At 37.5% G+C, this 20,144-nt stretch overlaps 1 long non-coding RNA gene across 1 annotated transcript; it reads right to left on the bottom strand.

Annotated features, from left to right (window-relative positions):
• Positions 1-2,035: 2,035 nt before the first annotated feature.
• LOC140611305 (uncharacterized) lies at positions 2,036-20,029 on the bottom strand. Its single transcript, XR_012012584.1, has 5 exons — positions 19,907-20,029; positions 11,926-12,029; positions 9,745-9,855; positions 2,906-3,003; positions 2,036-2,129 (listed from the first exon to the last, which is right to left on the bottom strand). It is a non-coding gene; the product is annotated as an uncharacterized lncRNA (long non-coding RNA).
• Between the last annotated feature and the right edge of the window lie 115 nt (positions 20,030-20,144).

Below are 20,144 nucleotides of genomic sequence, written 5' to 3'. Positions count from 1 at the left end.
GGTTCAATGGCTGAGGTCTCTGGCTATGGAGTGTGACAATCCAGCCAAGGTGCTATTCCAAAAAGTTGTCCAATTTACAGTTATCTGCAGAGCATTGCTTTCCTTAAACACCTGTGTTCTTGTGGTATTTTCAAAGGGTTCCATCATCCAGATCTAACTGCAACAACTTGACTACTACTGAGCCTCATCCATAAGAGTAATTCTCCTTCCAACCCTTCTTCCCAAATCCCATTCCATTTCTTTCTGCCTCTTGAGGGAAAGCCCCTTTCCAAACACAGTAAGTCAGCTAAATTTGATGAGATGAAGGCAGCAGAAGACTGTGTGTGGGAGGGGTGGGGGTAACTAAAGGAACAGCAAGTAGAGGAAGGAGTCCCCCTAGGACCATTTCCATGGGGGAAAATGTGGCCAAAAGATGGGATGGGGAATCAAGAATCTAGTCTATTCTTCATAAGGCCTCTTTGTCCATGTTTGAAAAATTGTTGGAGGGTCATGTAACCCAGGCTGCCTTATTCATCCTTGTAGTCTTTAAAAAAGATTAAACAGAACTGGTCAAAGTATTGAAGGGACAGCTAGCTGCCCAGAGGCAAAGTAATGTACAGGTCTTGGCATTGCTAGCTATTAAGTAGCAGTTCCAGCAAAGTCTATTTCAAGAAATGCCACTGCTCCTGTTAAAAATCTCCTTCCTTTTTTCCTTGCAGAATTTATCAGACCCCAGAACCTGTTAATGCTGAGTCTGCAACTTACTAGATTTTGACTCTGGGCAAGTTCTTCAACCTGAGTGTCAAGCTCTGGAAAATGGGGGTGATGATAATTAGCCAGCATAGTTGCCTGGCACATAGTATGGCTTCAGGACATAGTAGCAACTATCAAGATAAAGAGGAAGTGTGCTGCTTCTAAGGAGCTGTGCATATTGTAAGGTGCTTTCTAGCTGGAAGATATTATGCTAATTTTGGTAAGGTACAAGTATGAAATAGAAAATATATGAAACAGGCATGAAGAAGATCTGGAGTGAAAAATCAGGCACTTTAGATGTTCCATAATTAAAGTGTAGAAGAATTAATCACTCAGTTGGCAATCAGGCCTCATTATTCCTCCTAAAATTCTTAGCATGGTAACAAATATACTGTAGTGGAGACTCTAAAGCAGTGACAACTTAGGACATGTAAAATGGATGCTCTGCAACAAACTGCGTGGCGATCAAAATCCATTGTACTAATTAGCTATTGGGATCTTTGCATAATTACACACGCTCAAGAGAGATTTACTGATTTTGTCAGCTCTCATGGCTGATATCATGTGATCCTTGGGACAAATGCCATCTTGATAAGAACTAGCTTTGTATTTGCAGTGTGGAGATATTATAACATTGCCAAAGCTTAATTATGAGCTCTGTGTTGGTGACTCAGTTTTTCATTTTCAGTTCTGTTTCATTCCTAACCCTATATAATAGTTATTTAGTTGCTGTCAAGTTAAGTAGAGACTGGGAAATAGTTTCCCTAAATTCTATGTAATCTGCCTCCCCAAAACAAAAATAAACAAATAAATAACTCTTGAAAAAAATTTCTTTTTAAACCACTTTAGGATTATTTAACACAATGTTTTTCACGTCAACAGCATTTCAAGAAACAGTCGCCGCAAAAGGCTAAAACAATGTGAGAATATGTTCAATCTCTCTTTGAATTAAAGACATGGGAAATCAGAAAACCAGGAAATAATATTTGTAGCTATCAGATTGACAAAAAATTGAATATGTGATAAAACCTTTGTGGCTAAAGCAATGGCTCTTCTATACAAGATTGTGGTGGTATAACCTTTCTGGAGGGGAAATATTATGATATCCATCAGTATTTAAATTACATTTTCCCTTGCCCTTTTCCCTGGAAATTCTAAAGCTAGCATTTCTGTTGTCAATATGATTACATAAATTTTCAAGCTATATGGGCAAAGATGTTTATTGTGGCTTATAGCAACAGCAACAACAACCAATGGAAACAACAGAAATTACTACCTATAAGGATCATAAGTAAGACACAGACACATGTGATGAGATAATATTTTGTAATATTACCTGTTTTTTTGGCGGGGGGGTTGATTGAGTATCTTTTTCACCTGGCGTACTGAATGCCTTGCTTCAGAGGACAAGTGACATAGCAGAAAGCAAAGAACAAATACACAGAAGACATTTGGCTTTTGAGTTTCAAGAGCCTAGATCCTGATATTTAGAAGCTTTTGCACTAAGAGAAACGTACCTATCTGCCCCCCTAGATAAAAGTTTCCTGGGTTGGGAGAAGGAAAGGAGTTACAAGGGGAGCATGTATGTGCACTAGAAAGGAACCTTCCATTTAAGGTTGAATCCAGAGGTGGGAAGTGACTAAAGCTACAGATCATTTTGTTGAGTCTAAGAGAAAAGGAAATCTGCTTCTTAGGGAGATGCCTACATATGACTGGAATCTCCACGACCACTCCCATGACCACCAATTTTGACAGCATCCTGACATAGTGCTGAAAGAACAGAATAGAAATAGCTTCCAAATGCCAGCATGGCTCAGTAGTCCCTTGTGTCTGTGAATGATGGAGACACATGAGGGAGATTCAAAGGACCTAAGGGAAATGGAGTGGAAGCCAGAGATGATCATCAGAGATCTACATGGAGCATTGTTTGAGGATCAGAAGGGAAGTATATATCTCAGGATCTGTCAGCATGGAGAGCCAATAGCCAACAAGATGCCACACCCATGTCCCAGAACCTCTTCTCTATGTTAAGTCTCATGGAACTCATATAAATGCCATGCAGAAAAACCCTGAATTGGCAGAGATTATGTTTTGGACACCCAAGGGAATTGAATCCTGGGACAAAATTAAGTTGAGTTAAAAAGAAATAAAGATAATTAAATGTCTTCCTTACCTGAGTTATTGGAATGAGATAGTCTTTCACTTCACATACCATGGAGGAATATGTATCGAAAATAATGAGGCAAGTAAATATGCTCCAATGTGAAAGATCTGCAAGATAAATTTTAAATTAAAAAAGGCAAGGGAAAAAACAATTTGAATAATGTGAATCCATTTGCATAAAAATGTCTATTCTAAATGTTTTAAAGATATGGAAGAAATGATTAATTTCCTCTAGAGATAGAGACTTTTCATTTTGTAACATTTTATAAAGATTTCTTTTAAACCAAGAGCATATATTACTGTTATAAAACATATTTATAATGCATAATAAAATGTTCCTTTCATCTTTATGCCATGTTTTGTGATCCATTACATTGAATTAGAATTCCATTTATGTAGCATTTATTTCAATAACTCCAAGATAAAGGATGAAAACATGGATTTTAAATATCTTTTGAGTATAATATAAAGCTGCCAAAGAAAACTCACTTGGCTTTCTTTTTCAGTGACAAAGGGTGTTGCAATGTGCCTTTCAGGAAAACACCTCTCCTTCAATCATTTCTGTAAAAGTGAACATCCAATTTTTCTCACCACAAAGGTACAGAAAAATTTTCTAAAAATGTGTTGATAATTGGAACAAAGACATATGACATGAAGAATGTATGACAAAGCCATACATTTTCATATGCCCTAACCTATGCTCATACATGCAGGTGATAGACACTGAACATATCACCAGAAGTTAAATAAACAGATAAGAATGTCTGCTTTCAAAGTCATCTTGCAATTATTCTAAGTCACTAAAAATATTTGGTAAGACATTTTTGTGAATTGCTTTTAGAACTGATAGCAAATCTTTTGAATGTTTTAACAGGTGCCAAGCAATTATCATTTGAGGGTGGATTTACATTTTAATAGCTGCTAACGGCCATTTAGAGGCAAATATGGTGAATAAGGCAGTTGTTCAATGAGATAATAAATTTATAGTTAAAAAACAATAGGGGTAACAACAGAATAACATTATTGTTCTACAAACTCTGAAGGAACGAACGTCTATCCCCTCAAAAGAAACTCTTCAATATCTTAAAAACTGCAGTATCACTTGAACGACTGCAATGCCTTCCTACCAGGCTTTAAAATAATAATTTTGATGAATGAATTTTAGACTCTCTGTTAAAATTCAGCTTGATGACTCATAAAAATAGCATTCTAAATATCATTTTTAAATATGGAACTACATGATTTTGAAAACAAATTTAGTGGTTGTAACCAATATCACAAGTATAAAAAAGAAAATATTGGAGTGTAACATATGTAGTCAGGGTTTAGTATTATTTTATCAAATTTGTTTCAGTTATATGTTTTTAGACACATTCACTATTCAGTAAAAATTTATTAAGCCCCTGTTACGTGTTAAACCAGAGCTCTAGACCAGAGTTTTGCCCTTGTTCAAATTTTGGGCCCGGTAATCTTTTATTGTGTGTATGTTTGGTCAGGAAGAGGCTGTCCTTTGCATTGTAGGATATTTAGAAGCATCCTAGATGTTATTGGCTGAGCTGTGTGCCCCAAGTTCATAAGCAAGAAGTCTCTCACTCTTCTTTATGGAGTCTGTCCATAAGCTTCTAGGACTTCTCATACATGGCTGGGCAGCTGGGTTTCTAGAGCAAGCATCTCAAGAGATGGTAAGTGGAAGCTGCTAGTTTTTAAAGGGTCCAGAACCTGACACAATATATTCCACCAATGAAGTAATTCTAGAGCCCAAATTAAATAGGACGGGACATCAGCTTTGCTTTTTGATGAGAAAAGTGTCAAAGAATTTGGGGGTCATGTTTCAAAACTGCCACACCTTCAAACAACCAAATAAAGTGTATTTTCTTTTTTTTTTTTCATTTTTTTTTAATTTATTTTTTATTGGTGTTCAATTTACTAACATACAGAATAACCCCCAGTGCCCGTCACCCATTCACTCCCACCCCCCGTAAAGTGTATTTTCTATTAATACATCCTAATATTATAGACAAGGCAACTGAAACAAAGAGATTAAATAATTTGTCCAAAGTCACACACCTTTTACATGTTATCTTTTGGTCTTCAAAAACAAATGCCAATGATTTTGTTGTTCTGTCTCTACTTGTGATTAGTGCATATAAAACTCCACATCCTACATAATTTATAGTTTGGAATTGCTGCTTGAGAATAAAAGACCCACGGGTTCCATAAATTGAAAAAATAAGTTAAAGATTTTATCTGATGGTGAACAGATTAAAAGGTGAGGAAGCTCAGTAATCTGTGCAAGAAATATGGAAAGATTAGCAGATATGTGATCAATAAAATGCTTGAATTTAAGCAAAATAATATGTGAGAAAGTCACTCTTAAGCCTTTTAAAAAAAAAATTCCAGATTGAGATGCACATGTCCATTAAGCATGCAGTGAGACTCTTTGAGCTTTTAAGAGGAAAAGTGCTCTAAGTAAAAAGCAATTTTATTAAAAGCCAAAACAACTCCTATCAGCACATAGCAGGAGTATGTGTTTTTTTTAATTGTATCTCCAGAACTGAATGCTAAATAGAGTCCAGTGTTTTTTTCTATGATGTAATGTAAGTGGTACTTAGACATTCAACATGAAAGTCACTTCTGTCCGTTAGAAAAGCCCTTGCTCTCTAACAGAAAAAAGAAATATTTAAAATTCAGTAGAATACAAGGCACATCACTGGCTCATTGACCGAACAGATATCTTCCTAAATAAGGAAGACATAGGAGCTATTCAAACTCATAAGTATAATTTAAATGCATTTTCAAGGATACAGTGTATAGTGGCAGTTTGGTTTCCAATGACATCCTTTAACTGAAATTCGGGCATTCTGTTTAAAACAAAATGAAACAAAATTCCCTTTCCTTTTCAACCTGAAGAATCAGCGTAGGGACTACTATTATTGTCTAGTCAGTGATAAACATCTTTGCTTCCACAATGTTCAATATACTAGCAAATAGAGAAAAAGACAAAGTATTGGGTCACTAGACTTCCACATTCTATGTGGGCTGGGAACATGCCTGCTGAATTCACTATTGTAATCCCAATCTCTAGCACAGTATTTGTGTTGAGTAGACATTCAATAGACAGTTACTGAATGAGTGAGATATTTCATTTGTTTCAAGAAATAATACTTAGTCATGGTGCATGTCCACTTATTAGACTTAAATCAGACTTATCAATACTTAAAAATGTATTTTACCTCACTTCCCTAATTGTTATAGAGCAGTGGGAGCATTAGAAACTACTCCTTCTCAAATTTTTTTTACTAATGAAGAAACTGACTCTAGAAACACAGAATCTAGCACACCTGGCCAAAGTTCATGGATGCAACAGAGATACAAACTAGAGTTCCCCATCCAAGTTCACATGGACTTTGCCATATTAATTACTAATGGGAAAGGAAACACCTACCTCTTACCAAGTCAAATACATGCCCATGTTTCCTCAGATGGGGCCTGGCCCAGAAAAGAGTAGAATTTATCACATCAATAAGTCCAAGAATTTGTGGTTTCTTTTTCTTTCTCTGTTTTTTTTTTAAACACTATTGCGCTGTTATTATTTTCATTACGTTTATATCACCTGACAACATTTAGATGTCAAAAATATCAGGTGTCTATTGTGTTTACTACTCTATAGTGTCTAGTGCATGATAGGTGCTCAATACATTGTTTATAGGAGGCAATAAAAAATAAAGTTGTGTTGTTACAACAACCCTGTGAGTCTCACTTGTTCAATATATTGATTAAATCTATGAAGGCTTGCTCAGGGCTGGCTTTTCCACTCAGCCTAGGAGGCATAGTACCTAGGAACCATGAAGAAAGAGGCTCATGAAGCTGTTTCAATTCCTTTTAAAATCCAAAGAAAAAAATGAATATGATCCAGCTTGGATTACATTCATCATTATGCCAACACAGTTAAAAAAATATAAATTTTAGTATGTTTTTGTAAAGAAAGGGCCATGAAGATAAATTGCCTACAGCCCACAAAAGTTGTAATATGGCCCTGGGTTCTCCTGAGATGCTTTAAGGGCTGATGTATGAAGCTATAAATGGGCACTGAGCTCACTGAAAACCTACAGACACGAACATGGAGCTCGTTGTGTGTACCCAGCAGTTGTAAAAAGTGAGCTGATGACTGGCTACTTTCTGAGAAATAATCTGGGTTTACTAATGGTAGAGAAGTTATAGTCAATGGTGGAAATTCTGGGTGAGCCGCTCTCTCAGAGTTAATTGGAGAAAAGGATTCATAAGTTTTTCCTGTGGACCACTCATAAGCGCACCTTACACCACATGTAAAGGAGTACCCACAAGACCCTCTTAACCTAAAGGGTCTACCAGGTTCCTAAAAAGCTGCAGAAGGAGTGAATTACCAGCTGAGGCAGAGGCACACACCTCAGGTCCAGGAGGGTCAGGTGAGTGGTCCCTAAGAGTAGGGATTGGAAGTGTCCTTCTGAAGAGAGAATCTTCCAGGCTGAGAGGGAATGAAGCCAATTTACAATATTATCAGTCAACCAGGAGATTTCCTGCCCTACTGACCCCTCTTCATTTCTGTCAAAAAGCTGTTAGCAATGGAGAAAGGAAGACCAAGGAAAGAAAGAAGAAGCAAACCATACCATCCTCTACCATGCCAGCTTGGGCACAGGGAAAGATTTAACTTTTACTCAGTTTTGATACTTAGATTATTATATGAGACTGGGAATTACAAATTTCAGAATCAAGAAATTGTAAATAACCTATAACTTTTTTATCGAGAGAGCAATTCAAAATCATGTCTGAGGTTTGTTTCAGGGGCCTGGGAGAATTCCCTTACAACTGAATAAATTTAAAGGAATCATGGGAGATCAAAAAAAGAGAGATAGACATACACACAATTTGTTCAGTATCATCAATTTCAGTGAAAATATTCTAAAAGAGTTAATACCTCCAGAAATGGTTTCACAATTCAGATTTCTCATTACTTGAATATTATTTCACACTGTAGAATAATCATTCTTCATGTAAACAAGCAAGTAAAATGAGCATAGAATTTACTTCATGATTCTACATGCCAAGTCATAAATGAGGGGAGACAGTCACCAAAGAGCCTTTTGAAAGAAGATACCAGTCAATGACAGCATGACATCCAGATAGCAAAAGGAGAGGCCTGGGTGATATTAAGGAAATTCTCCTCTCATGTTGTGGATCATATTAATCAATCTATTCTTAATACATATATGGGTTTATGATCATTTCCATTTATATGAAAATTTTTGCAGAAAATATAAAATATTTTGAAAATTTAGAGAACTTAAAATCAAACCTGTTTTCATATGGGGGAGTTGAATGGAACTGTTTAGCACTCAAAGTAAACATCCCCAAAATTCTACTGTTTGAAGTTTCTTCACTGTGTCAACTTAGAAATTTCTTGGTTTTTAAAAATGTTTTCACCATCTGCCACCATACAATGTTGTTACAATATTATTGACTATATACCCTATGCTATATTTATTTATCCCATAACTAGAAGTTTGTACCTCTTATTTCTCTTTACCTATTTTGCACATCCTCCACCCCCACCCCTCGGGCAACCACATCTGTTCTCTGTATTTTAAAGTTGGGGTCCTTTTGTTTGTCTGATTTCTTTAGATTCCACATATAAATGAATTCATGTGGTATTTGACTTTGACTTACTTCACTTAGCATATCAACCCTAGAAATTTCTTTCAATTTCTATGTAACTTTGCTAATATAAAATATTAGTGAAAATATTTTTCAAGTAATTTTAATAAAAATAAATAGCCGAGAAGCCATTTAAGTATCCTGTTTATCTGTTCCCTATTTAGAAGTATAAATTCTATTTTCCTAATAATATAAAGATATGATTTGCTTATGAATAAAGAAATAACCAATGTTGAATTTTCTCACAAATGCCTGACCACACAAAGGTGGGTGTGAGGTTTCACATTGAAATGAATATTCATACAACTGCTTTTAAGATACAGAAGATATCTCTTAGAATTTATGTAACAGCCATTCCTGTCTGATTCTTTTTTTTATTGTTATTTCCAATGATAATTTCCCAGTTATAAAGGAATTTTAAAGTATTTGCTGATGGAAACATTGGCAGATAAGCCTTTTGTAAGGACCTTCTTCACCAAAAATACCCATCTGCTTCCCTTTGCAGAGCTAATATTTTAAGCCGATCTCATCTTTTCCAATAACATCCCATTCAAACCCAGTTTGTTGCAGTCTGCATTTACAGGCCACCAAACAGGTGCCAGACACTGTGCTTAGCTACAAATATGAGTAATCCATATTTCCTACCTTTAAGGAGATCATTTATTTATCCAACAAACATTTGCTATGAGCCTATTATGTGCCAAATTTCCTGTGGAAGTTGGAGATAAGTCACCAGAAAGGCAGCCAAGATTCTGTCCATATGGAGCTTATGTAGTATAGCAGGAAAGTAAATAGTGAAAAGGTAAGTTTGATCATAATTATTATACAGAAGTAGAGGGTGTTTTGAAAGTACATGGCAAGGGCACCTAACTTAGTCTGAAATATAAGGTAGGGCTTCTATGTTAACATCAGACATTATATTAAAAGAAGTATAATAAAACCAGAGGATTATAAGCTGAAAGAAACATTTTCAAAGTACAAAGAGCACTGAGATAAGAGTGATCAGTTCTGATTGGCATATAACTAGAGGAGGTAGAAATCTGGAAGACTTCTGAGAGTAGATGCTATTCGAACTGAGAAATGAGGGATATTTTATTAGTGTACAGTCTAAGGCAATCTAACAAACTCCAAAACATAATGGCATGAACAAAGTACTACCTTGTAACAGAAAAAAGATCGGATGATGGGATCACCCTCCAGATGTGACATTAATTTTTGACTCCAAGGTGGCTACTACTGCTCCTGTCATCACATATAGATTCCACCTGCCTAGAAGAAAAAAAGCAAGTAAATTAATATGTGAAGACAAGGAAAAGTAACCCTGATAAAATGTAAAGTGAAAAAAAGTAGGTCATATAATAATATAAATGATACTAAAAAAAAATAAAATAAAAAAAATAAAAAAAATAAATGATACTAACTCATTAATAGCATATAGTGCTACTTGAAATAGATATATGTACATTATATATTTGAAATCTAGATATACATATGCATATACATATATTCACATGTATACATATATTTTTTAAAATATTTTATTTATTCATTCATGAGACACACACACAGAGACAGAGAGAGAGGCAGAGACACAGGCAGAAGGAGAAGCAGGCTCCATGCAGAGAGCCTGACATGGGACGCGATCCCAGGTCTCCAGGATCACGCCCAGGGCTGAAGGTGGTGCTAAACCGCTGAGCCACCCAGGCTGCTCACATACCTATGTTTCTATACAGAAAATTGTATATTCTCCTGGACAATGGAAATAGGATGTGGGAAAGAGAAAACTTGTACCTTATATAGTCCTGTATTACTGAAATTTTATGTGTATTAATCTTATAAGTATTTGTAAAATAAGGAGGATAACAAAGTGTTAATGTGCTTATATTTTCTCTTCATAAACTCCCATGAACACAAACACACACAACATACACATTAAACAAAAAAATTACCTTTAATTAATCTTTATATAGAAATAAGGCCATGCAGAGAAAATTACATTTCTCTTGCTTAATTTATAGATCATGCTAAGGAAAAAGAAATCTAACATTCATCTTACTACTCAAAGAATTGCATAAACATGTCCTACTTCTTATTCTATCATTGAACATGATGGGTCCCTGGCTCGGAAAATAGGAAAATAATAGCACTAAGTAATGACAGACCTTTTTTTTTTTTTTTTTTAAACTTCAGGATGTCAACCTAGGGTTGGTAAATCTATCATTTTTAAGAAGTGAGATTATTTTCTTTTGGGGGCAGCTTTAGGTTCACAGCAAAACTGAGCAGAAGGCATAAAGATTTCCCATATACCCCCTACTCCCTCATCATCAACTCCCCTACCTGAGTAGTACAGTTTCTCCAATTGATGATATTACTGACACATAGTAATCACCCCAAATGCAGTTTCCACTACAGTCATTCTTGGTAATATATATATATTATATGCTTGGACAAATGTAAAATGGCACATATCTATCATTATGGTATCTTACATAGTATTTTCATTGCCTTAAAAATACTTTGTGTGCCACTTATCCATCCCTCCCTCCACCATAACCTCTAGAACTATAGTATTTGTACTGTCTCAATAGTTTTGCCTTTTCCAGAAGGTCATATAGCTGAAATCATACAGTGTGCTGCCTTTTCAGATAGACTTCTTGTGTTTAAAATGCACTTAAGTTTCCTCCATGTCTTTTCATGGCTTAATAGCTTGATTAATTTTTTAATCAAACATGTTCCTCTCACCTCATTAGTATTTAACCACCTATGACACTAAGGTAAAATAAGAAATCTTTTAAGATAATCCCTTAAAACTCTTGAAAATAAATGGGAAAATTGCTTTCACTTAAGAATAAGTGATATTGCAAAAATCATTAGTAGTAAAACTGAAACTAAAAGGAGATTACAAGGATTCAGAGTGTGGAATACTTGGGAATAAAGTTAACCAAGGAGGTAAAAGATTTTTACATTGAAAACTATAAAACACTGAAAAATTAAGAAAGACATAAATAAATGGAAAGATGTGTATTAATGAATTGTAATATTTAATCATGTTAAAATATCGACAGCACTGAAAGCAATCTATAATCAATGCAATCCTATCAAAATCCCAATAGCATTTTTCACAGGAATAGTAAAACAACTCTAACATTCATATGAAAAGATGAAGACCTTGAACAGCCAAAACAATCTTGAGAAAAGAACAAAGGTGAGGGTATCACACTTCCTGATCTCAAAATATATTATAAAGTCATGATAATTAAAATAGTTTGTACTGGCATAAAGACATAGATCAATGGAACATAATAGAAAGCCCAAAAATAAACCCAGGCATATATTTACCTAATCTTTGACAAGATTACCAAAAATACCCAATAGGGAAAGGGCCAGTTTCTTCAGCAAACAGTGTTGGGAAAACTAGATATCCACATGTGTTCTTACCACAGCTAAAAAAAAAAAAAAGGAAAAAAGAAAAAAAGAGAATGTGGATCAGTCCCTAATATTTATTTTTTATTTTTATTTTTAAGGTTTTAATTTAATTTTTTGTATATATTTTTTGGAGTTCGATTTGCCAACATACAGCATAACACCCAGTGCTCATCCCATCAAGTGACCCCTCAGTGCCTGTGACCCAGTCACCCCATCCCCCTGCCCACCTCCCTTTCCACCACGCCTTGTTCATTTCCCAGAGTTTGAAGTCTCTCATGTTCTATCACCCTCACTGATATTTCCCACTCATTTTCTCTCCTTTCCCCTTTAATTCCTTTCACTATTTTTTATATTCCCCAAATGAATGAGACCATATAATGGTCCTTCTCCGATTGACTTACTTCACTCAGCATAACACCCTTCAGTTCCATCCATGTTGAAGCAAATGCTGGGTATTCGTCATTTCTATTAGGTCCCAATATTTAATTAGATAGTTGGGGTTGGTGACTGAAGAAAGGTCTTATTTTCAATTTCCATTTGTGATCTGAGGAATGTATATTTTATATTTTGGATAATTAGAATGTATAAAATTAGTTCAAACTCTGAAGAATTATTGGCTTCAAATGGCTTCACTTCCATTTAGCTGTATGAAGTTGGGTAAATCATTAATTTGTCAATGATTCAGTTTCATTATTTCCAAAATCTGGATAATAATAACTAATTTGTAGTGGTATAAGGAGCTTATTACAATGTGTGGAACATAGCAAATTCTCAATAGAAGTAACTTATAACAAAGCTGTTGATGGTATCAGCTGATCATGATTTGGGGAAAGGATTCTTTCATTTTCTGTCTTCTTTCTCTACCTCTCTGTTTCTCCTTTCTTCTTTCCTTCCTTCCTTCCTTCCTTCCTTTCTTCCTTCCTTCCTTCCTTCCTTCTCTTTTAGTGATTTTTTTTTGGGGGGGGGGAGTATTTTAACCTGTCTTCTACTTCTGCCAAAGAACCTATGTAATTGTACCTTTCTTCTGAATATTTTTCACCAAGCAGGTGTAAAAAAGTGCAGTGCAGTATAATTGAGTAAAAACCTAATTTTAGGTATTGGATTTGTGTTTCTCTATGTGAGTGGGACCAGCAGTGTCCTCACACACACTTGTCAAGCTATGTGAAAGAACCTTGGCTGGCAGAGAATATGACCATGAAGTGACAAAGCAGTCAATTTTCTAATGTCTCATTTGAATCAATTTGAGTTTGCTTTTTTACTTAATGATTTAAATTACTAAAGAATTAGTAAATGTGTTCTTATAATTGTTGAATAGGGTGAGGTTTTCTTTGTGTTCCTTTAGAGTAGATCTAAAAGCCATTTTGAAGTATAAGGTCTAAAGAAGAGCTGGGGAATTTACTAACATGAAAGGCAAGCAGTATAATTTGGATGACATACGTTTATTAAATATATAAAAGAATCCCTCTGATCTTCCCTATCTTCATCATCCGTAAGAGTTTTTTAATTATGTAATTATTCCCCAAAATAAGAATAAAATTATTAGAGATCACAAATATTCCCAAGTAAAAACCTATTTTTAAGAAAATCATAACAATCCCTATCAAAGCTCCACGTATAAACATCAAAGAAATTTTAAGCAAACCTTTCATGTTCAATTGTATTGTCTTAGAAAGTGTACGTAATATCAGGCAGCCTCCCAAAAAGAATGTTATGGACAACCCAATATTCTTACCAACCTCGGAGGAAAACTCCCGAGATCAACTGACAATCTTGGAGGTTAAGGAAAAAGGGGAAAAAAGAGAAAAATTTGGAGGAAAAACGAATGAGAAATTTGAAAAGAGAAAAGGGAGATAGAATTATTGATTTTAAGTGTTCATGGTAAGTCATGGTATATGACTTGGGATGCTAATGTCATAGGCCATCTCACTACCAGTGTTGTAGGTCTTATATCTTGATCTTTTACCAACTTTCTATGTTAGATTCTCTAATGCTAAATATTCTTCTGGGCTCTTTACTTGTGTTAACTCATATAGTCCTTCTTACAAAGTGATGTGGATAGTCCGATTATTATCTCCATTTTACCGTAAGGAAACTGAGTGACAAGAGTTTAAGTGCCTTGCTCAAGGTCACACGGTGAGGGAGTAAGAGAGCCAGGATATGAGAAACTCAGTCTGGGGATCCCTGGGTGGCGCAGCGGTTTGGCGCCTGCCTTTGGCCCAGGGCACGATCCTGGAGACCCGGGATCGAATAATCCCACGTCGGGCTCCCGGTGCATGGAGCCTGCTTCTCCCTCTGCCTGTGTCTCTGCCTCTCTCTCTCTCTGTGACTATCATAAAATAAATTTAAAAAAAATAAAATAAAATAAAATAAAATAAACTCAGTCTGAATCCTGAATTTGTGTCATCCTCACTTATGATAGACTTTTTTTTCAAGCAGGAAGATTTTAGGCCAGATGTATCCATTCTTTGGGTTCTATTTACCTCATTCAGAAATTGTAGTGGGTGATGTAAGGTTAATATAAAGCTGTTGTGATCCATGTGATCCATGAAAACATGGGAGTGATCCAAGGAGAGCATCAAGAACAATGAGCATTTTAGATAACACAACTAATGAAAGACAAAAAATAATTGGAATGATTGAGACTTTGAGAAGGGGAGGAGTTTCATCTAATTATGTCCATGGAATAACAGTGGTAGAAGTTGTACTAGGAGTTGACAGTGGTGCCTATCTTTGCTTTATTTCTCTGGAGACATTTTGTTTATGTTTCAGCAAGAAAATATTTTTGCCTAAAGCTTGTGACATTTTCGAATTTGCAATGGAAACTGCATAAAATCTTTTTCTTGGAAAGTTATAAGGGTAGAAGAAAAATCATGACTCTGCTGTTTACTATCTATAAAAGCTTAGCTGAGATTTTTAATTTCTTTGAGCCTGTGTTTTCTTGTCTACACAAGGGAAGAAACAGTGATACATACTTATGAGGTTGATGAGGATATTGAGTTATGCCAATAGGTACACTTAGCATTCTGTCCAGCATCTCCTTAATACTGGGAGTCATTATTATGATTACTGTTATGATTCCTATTCCCTGAGGTCAATGGTGAATCCTTTGACATGTATTTTGGTCCTCTAAATTTGCATGTATTCAAGTGTGGCTATATTTACACAGATATCTTTTGTTTAAAACAAAGATGCAAATAGAAACACTGAAAGCATTTTGTGATGGGAGTTTACAATGGCCATCTACATTTGAATTTTTGTATCAGTTATTATTATTAATAAAGAATGATCCTATTTGAATGCTACAACTTCCATAGAAACCTATGATATTTTATTTTGTGATGAAGTTTTAAATCAAGTGAACTTGTACACATCCTTGTATATTGCATGCAGCCATTTAAGACTGAAACAGAAGTAAGTAAAGATGGTTTTACTTGATCTTTCGGTTGACAGATAATGCTGTCATTTATTGGAAAATTAGAATTCTTGAAAATATTTCCACACCACTCCTGGACCGTGTACCAGTGGCCTCATGCAAGCCAAATATACAAATAATGAAATAGACATGCTATTGGCTTTTGCTATTGTACTCACTAGTTAAGGAAAGATTTGGAAAGTTCAAGTTGGCAGCATAAGCAGAAAGTTAAATATATAGCATTTTAAATGACTTCCACTCATTACTTATCTCCAGTATTTTAAATATCATAACATATGGATAGTATTTTATCCTGTATTAAGTTGCTATGGATAACATTTTAAATTACTTTCTCCTCTTTGCCGGAAGAGACATAGGAAGATGAAACCCAAGTATGTTATTCCCTGAGAGCAGGATTTAATTTGTCTGAATAATGCAAGTTCATCTATGGCGGTTTGGTACTTTAATTTTTGTAATTTTGATTCCCTGTAAGATTCAAAATGGCTGTTTTTATAACTTGCATTTTGTTTACTTGCTGTTTTACCAAATATTGACCTTGAACATATTAGATTTATAGTATATCGCACTACAGTGTAAGCTCTGTGAAGGTGGGATTTTGTCAAGCTCTTTACAGCGCCCAGAATAGTCCTCACCCATAATAGTCATGCAGTCCCTACTTGTTCAGTGAGTAAGTCAAGGTTTCTCAACCTTGGCACTATTGACAGTTTCTGGATAAATCTTTGTTGAGTACAGCTTTCTCCTATATTGTAGGATGTTGAGCAGTATCCTTGGCCTCTATTCTTTAGACACCAGTGGGTGCCAGTAACATCTTTCTACTCCTCCTCCCCCATCCAGTTGTGACAACTTAAAATGTCTCCAAACAATGCCAAATGTTTCCTGGGGGAGGGAAGGCCCCAAATTACCCTTTGCTGAGAACCACTGAAGTAAATGGATTGCCTTGGGAGGTCAAAGGAAGTCTTCATAACTATAAGTCCCTGGTCAAAAACAAAAGAATAATTTGGAAATTGATATAGTCAAGACAGGCCACTGAAATGGATTGCTTATGCCCTACCCTAGTTAACATGACCATTCAGCCAATGCATTGATCTGTTACAGTAAGAAAGAAGTTACTTTGGTCATTTTGTGGCAGAAGACCGGGCATCACCATAAGCCAGGGAGAGTAATATTGTGACAATGTTTACATCATCCCCCCTACCTCTCCCAACCTAGTTCTTTAGGGAACCCATTGATATTTCCAGGCTTGAGGATAGAGGTTCTAACCTCAAAGTCTACAAAATATTTAACATTGCAAATGTGATATGGAACTCTGGGTTATTTTGGTGATGCAGCTGTTGGAAGCTCATACATTTCTGGAACGTGAAAAGCATCCTGTGACAATGTGCAATTGTTGCCTAAGCTATGACACATTTGCCATTTGCCATAATTCTGGCTTCCTTCACATTGTGTTTGGAGGACTGGAAAAATCTGCCACAGTATTAGAGAGGAGAAATGTTGAGTGAAGAAAGACCTAGGGGGAATAGGCTCACATTTCAACTGTGCCAAGTTCTCAGCTCAAATGAAATGCTAGTGGGCAATATTTTAAATAAATCACTCTCTCTGTCTAAAGAGATATGTGTAGACATTTAATGTTTATGTGTAAACAACTTTGGGCAACTTACCTAGCCTTTCTAGGCCTGGAGGCACTTTCCATAAAGGGGGGTTATGGTCACACTTAAATGATGTATTTAAAACATGTAGTACAGTACCTGGCATGCAGTAAGAACTGAATTGATATAGGCTATTTTGATAATTATCTTCATTATTAAACACAAGCAGGAGATGCTATAGCCATAAGGTAGTTGACTATTATGGAAAGAACAAGGATATAAGGACAATGAAGTCATACAGGTTCAGGGGGAATCATGGTGCAATTATGTACTAGTTGTGTGAACCTTTTTTTTTTTTTTAAAGATTTTATTTATTTGAGAGAGAGAGAGAGAGAGCACATGCACAAGTGGTGGAGGGGCAGAAGGGGGAAGGAGAAACAGACTACCCACTGAGGAGGGACCCCAATGTGGGGCTTGATTCCAGGACCCTGGGGATCATGATCTGATCCAGGGCAGCCGCTTAACCAACTGAGCCCGCAGGTGCCCCTGTGTGAACCTTTTCATGAATCAACCTAGGTTATGTTGTGTGGTAGTAAAAAAAGACTTAAAACTTTTAGTAACTTGCAACCCAAAATGCATTTCTTGCTCAGCTCCATGTTCATGAAGTCCAGTTGCCATGTTGGGCTCTTCATCAATCTTATGCCAGGACCCAGGCTGTCAGAAAAGGCTTGGTGTCATACATTCTCTCCGTTATGGTATAAGAAAATAAACAAGATGTAAGTCACTAAGACGTTCTTAAAACTCCTGCCCAGAATGCACACATCACCTCTGCCCACATTTCACAGGCCGAAGCAAGTAAAATGGCAATTCTTGAGTTCAAAAAGGCAAGGGTATATAGAGGAGGGGTACAGCAGAGAGAGTAGCAAGACAGTGCTACAATTGACCACACCTCCACTGAAGACCTCTGAGCTTTTATCTTTGCTTTTTTTTTTTTCGAGATGTGGGCATTGAGAAATATAACTAATACATGTTTTTTGCCAGACCACCTTAGATATGTTATCTATAAAAATCTCATCGAGTCCTCACAACAAACAGCTAAGGTAGATATTGTTGGCTCCGTTTTACAAACTTAAAAAACAGCAGGTCTTGAGGAGGCTAGCTAACTCCACACATAAGATTAAATACACAAGGGACCCCTGGGTGGCTCAGTGGTTGGGCATCTGCCTTTGGCTCAGGGTGTGATCCCAGAGCACCGGGATCGGGTCCTGCATCAGGCTCATCACAGAGAGCCTGCTTCTCCCTCTACCTATGTCTCTGCCTCTCTCTGTGTGTGTCTCAAGAATAAATAAATAAAATCTTTAAGGAAAAAAGAAAATACAAATATACAAACTGTAGAGCACATACTAAGTACTTGATAACTTAGTTCTCTTCTCCCCTTAAGTTGCATAATGGCTTATTTTTGAAACAACTATTTCCAATTGTTTTAGATTATCTGCATGTAGGAAGAAGAGCAGGAGGAACAAAACTGGCTGACTGCAGATGGTGCAACTCGCCCTTTGGAGTCCTTACTAAATTTTTAGTTTTCTCTAACAAAATTTATGGACAGGGGGCATCTACTCTGGATGCGCTCTTTCTTGTATGTTTGGCCTGCTGTCTCCCCTTAGCTAACTCCTAACTATTCATTTCCATCTTCATCCCCTGCTCTTAAATATTAGTCGCCCCCCACCACCACCACTCCACCCTCCACACACAACCTCCAAACCTTTTTGGCAGATCTTTGTAGTAAACAGATGGGGTATCTGTGTTGCTGGGAGACCACTTCATATGTGGAATCCAGTCCAAAGGGAGTGAGAAGGAAGGGGGCACACCAGCAACATGATTTAGTGGCTGAGCACCCTTCCTCATCTTCTCTTTTTCTGACACTTTGAAACCAGCTCGGGCTTCATTCTCTGTTAGCTCTTTAAACTAGAGCAGACCAACTTCGCCTCCATGACCCTCCATGTCCTCATCTCTAAAGTGAGAATAATAGCATACTAACCCACGGGGGTTATGTTGAATATGTGAACTAATGTTATAAAGCTCTCAGCACAATTTCTGACCCACAGAAAGAACTCGATTGTTTTGCTGTTGTGATCTATCCTTTTCAGGAAGATTAGCAGAACGAGGGAGGTAAAAAAAAAAAAAAAAGAAAGAAAAAAAAAGTATGAGTTTGGCAGGCGAGGGCTCAGTACTATTTATGATGAATTCGGGGAGCTTCATTCGGGGGTTATTTGGCAAAGGATCTCAGCGGAAAAGCACGGAAAACTTCGTTTTTGACCTCTCATGAGCTGTGTGTTACCTTGGCCAATTCGGCCTCTGTGAAGTCTCTTTTCTTTTCTTTTTTTTTTTTTTTTTTAAAGATTTTATTTATTTATTCATGAGAGATACACAGAGAGAGGCAGAAGGAGAAGCAAGCTCCACGCAGGGAGCCCGACGCGGGACTCGATCCCCGGTCTCCAGGATCACACCCTGGGCCAAAGGCAGGCTCCAAACCGCTGAGCCACCCAGGGACCCCCTGAAGTCTCTTTCCTACCTTTAACGTGGGCACCAGAACTTGCTTCCTGACCTCCCGCAGTGGCCCCGAGAATGACCCCCTTGGGGCCCTGGACCACTTTCAAGATGACCGGGTCCCGCGCTCTCGCCGCGTCCGTGGGTCCCGCGGGTCCGCTGGTGCTGGGGAAGGCGCCGCGGCCCCGGGTTCTCGGATGCGCCCCCGCCCCGGCGCTGCCCCGCCGCACCCAGGGCGGCCCCCGACGCCAGCAGGCTTGCTTTGGTGTTCGGATGTCCCCGGACCTCACGCACGTCCCCAGGTAAGGGGCGGGTGCCCTTCTCTTACCTGCAACCCCTGCTTGCGCCCTGGAACCCCGCTGCCCACGCAGCCAGCCGGCTTTTCCCGCCCTCGGCCCCCCAAGTTTTCCCCGAGCCCGAGGGCGCGGGCGCGCGCTGCCGAGCCTGCCCGGAGCCCCGCGCTCGGCCTCGCCCGCCCCCCGCCCCCCGCCCCCCGCCCCCGCGCCCCCCCGCTGCAGCTGGCCAATGGCAGCCCTCCCCGGGCGCTCCCCCTCCCGCCCCCTCCC

Source organism: Canis lupus, chromosome 19, assembly GCF_048164855.1.
Source record: "Canis lupus baileyi chromosome 19, mCanLup2.hap1, whole genome shotgun sequence".
Lineage (NCBI taxonomy): Eukaryota > Metazoa > Chordata > Mammalia > Carnivora > Canidae > Canis > Canis lupus.
This window is presented reverse-complemented; position numbering and strand designations above follow the sequence as displayed.